General features: G+C 29.1%; 1 protein-coding gene across 1 annotated transcript in view; it reads left to right on the forward strand.

Annotated features, from left to right (window-relative positions):
* Window positions 1–3,251, forward strand: part of LOC119688737 (general transcriptional corepressor trfA-like) — an 11,521-nt gene that overhangs the window by 3,953 nt on the left and 4,317 nt on the right. The window lies entirely within an intron of this gene.

A 3,251-nucleotide genomic window follows, 5' to 3' on the forward strand; every position in this document is an offset into this window, starting at 1 on the left:
TTTAATTTTTTTTTTTTTTTTTTTTTTTTTGTAGTTCAAAAGACATTAGTTTTGTTGTTTGTGCACTAAGTAGACGATTTTCTAGTTCAAAATAAATTTATAAGTTTTCCGTTGTTTATTAGAAAATATTGAATTGCATAACAGCAGCCAGAAGCAGTGATGGCAATACCAACAACCATGGCTGCCAACATTATTATTAATTTTTGATATTTTCCTCCATTTCTTCCCATTTCGCCTCGTAGCTGTTATATGCCGTCTCTAATATTGCACATAAATTTTATAATCGAACGTGTGGAAATTTAATATATTTTCGAATTTTCAGTTTATATTTTGTGCATATTTCAATGCAAATTATTAAAAAAAAAATTTATAATAATCACAAAAAAATTTTGACATCAATTTATACTATTTGATTTTCCTCGAAAAATGGAGTCATGCGATTCAATGAAATCCATTTCTTTGTTCAGTCTTATAAAAAAATATATAGAAAAAAATATATTTATAAATTTAATTTTATTTAAAAAGCAAAAAGAAGCTCCTCTGTTCACATAAATTGGATTAAACTCAGTCCCTTTATTCCGCTTAAAGGTATTAATCATCAAGAAAAAATATGTATTTTAAAAAAATTAAAGATTTCAATAGATTAATTTTTTTTTGATAGTTCACCTGATCTTTTTTGTAGCAAAGCGAGACTTCTTGTCTGGTGGCAAAATATATATATATATATAAAGCTTACACCTATGGTATTTTCGCCGTCTGTCGTACATTATTTGTATCGACTGGTATCATTACTTTTATAAATTGACTCACATATCATAGTGGATCACTTAAGTCACACAGTCTTTATTGTGTTAAACTGTTAGAGATAAAAAATTGTTCCTTATCAAACACCACAAGCAAGCAAGTAAAAATTTGTTTTGACATTAGTTCCTATATTATTAGTTCCTATATGTATATATACCCTTCCTAAATATGCCAATTTATGAACAACTACCACTTAATGATGAAGTTAACTATTTCTTTTACTTAAACTTCAATTTAATAGATTTATAAACTTCTAGTTTGATTTTTATTTGTATCTTCTTAGTACTCATATCTCCTAGTAGGGCATAAGGCCGCAATGATTCTCTTAAACCGCACTCTGTTAGGTGCTTCTCTGCATATATCGTTCCATGTGAAGAGCGGTTCTGTCATTTTTCTTCCAACTATTCTTCTCCAAGTTAAAGATGTTGCACCCGACAGCTAGGACATGTACAAAAAATGTACTCTAATAAGCAATTGGCAATCATTTTTTCTTCGCAGATAGAAGAAAGAAGACAAAACAAAGTAGATGTACAAGTTAAATAAGACTGTCTGTAAAATACTGAAATCTAAAACTTGTTGTTGGGAGAAGTATTTAGAACTAGGATACTAAGAATACGATGGTCATGAATGCATTGCTTTTGTTTAGAAAGTTCTAAACAAATTGTGTTTTATTTTAACAACTGCATTACTGCATTATTTTTAATTTATTATTAGATCAGAAATCCATAACCATAGATCTAAGATATATATAAACACGTATAGAATTGATTTGTAGTCGTGGCAAAAAAACATTGCTATAAGAGATTTCGCATAGAATGAAGAACATTTAATAAACCTTCCTGAAAAAGGCTCATATAGAATTTAACAAAGTAAAATTAATTGTTTACTTTAACTGAATAATAATTTTATTAAAAAGTTTATAATGGATTAGATTTTAGCTGTTTTTCATTAACTTTTTTTGATTAATATTTTTCATCAAAATTAAAAAACGCAACGTGCCTATCAAAAACCACATTAGGAAGATATTCTATTTTAAAATGAAATATTGAATAGGCATTAGTCTACTGATCATAAATCTGTCATCTGTTTCTTTTGATCGCATAATTGTTTATAGTAAGTCTCATCTTTACTTTTCTTCAAATAGTCAGAACTGGTTAGTATTTCTTTTGGTTCTATTATTACTTATACATCACCTTTACTTTTCTTGAGGGTGATAAGTTTTTGTTATAAATTTATTTAAATATATATTTGATTAAAAAATTCATCTCTATGACTTTTATAATCATTTACACACCCAACTTAGTCCATTTATTAAATATAGTCTCCCTTTAAATGTACAAGTTCTTTTCTGCTCACATTTAACTTTAATTTACTCTACTGTATCTCATTTGCTATTCACACTCCAATATATCAAAACAAAAGCATATGCAGAACGTCCCACTGACAGACACCGAACCAACACCGAACCGACAGAAAGTAAGATAAACACACACTCCCTACATACCTAGAGAGCAATACATTATGTGTGCTTTATTTTTAGCATTGATAAAAAAATGTATATCCCTCCTTCTTGGTTTTAATTAATATCAATTGAAAATGAAATTGATTGTTTAACCTTTGCATTACGCAGTATAACCTTTACACAACGGCGATATCAGTCCGCAGAGCGAAAGGCTTTTCCACTTTTACGTTCGTTTGGTATCTGAGATATTTCAGCATTCCAAACTGCTTTACAAATTAGCACAGAGATTAATTTAATGGTGTTTTGTATTATTTTATTTTATTTTATTTTATTTATTATAGTTACTATCTTTAATTAAGCATTTAATTTATTTAAAAATACTAAATAAATATAGAAATGAGCGCAACTTACTTTCAAGGCCTCAAATTTTTGACTGGTGATTAGGGTTAAAGGAAAAATTTTTTCAAAAAATCTTTTCAACCGAAGTAAATACAAGTTTGATTTGCTTTAATTAATAATTTTGGTTTAAATATAATTGTGTAACATTCTAAGAATATTCTTTGCAATATTAATATTATGAAACTGTCGAACAAAGAACGCCTTGGGCCTTACGTAGTCCCAATGGTTTTTTTTTTTGTTTTCTGTGGAAAGTAGAAACATCAACAGCCACACTATGATACTTTAAGCCACTAAAATCACCTCTTAGGGGTGAGCGAAGGCTTAGTGCCTAGGGGTCTAGTTTTATCTAAATCAGAAAGCGTAAGCATGGTGTAGCTAGATTAGCAGTAGGTGAAACGCACGAGGTCTTGAAGACTGTGGATAGCATTTATAGTAAAATTAAGTAGATAGTTTTAACTTGATCTCTTGGGAATGAATAAGAAGGTTTCCACGACAATGTGGAAACTTCATTCCAGTAATTGGGCGAGAGAGATATAAGCGAAGGGTTACTGCCTAGGGGACTAATTTGATCTAAACCAGAAATCCT

Source organism: Teleopsis dalmanni, chromosome X (assembly GCF_002237135.1).
Source record: "Teleopsis dalmanni isolate 2A chromosome X, ASM223713v2, whole genome shotgun sequence".
NCBI classification, from domain to species: domain Eukaryota; kingdom Metazoa; phylum Arthropoda; class Insecta; order Diptera; family Diopsidae; genus Teleopsis; species Teleopsis dalmanni.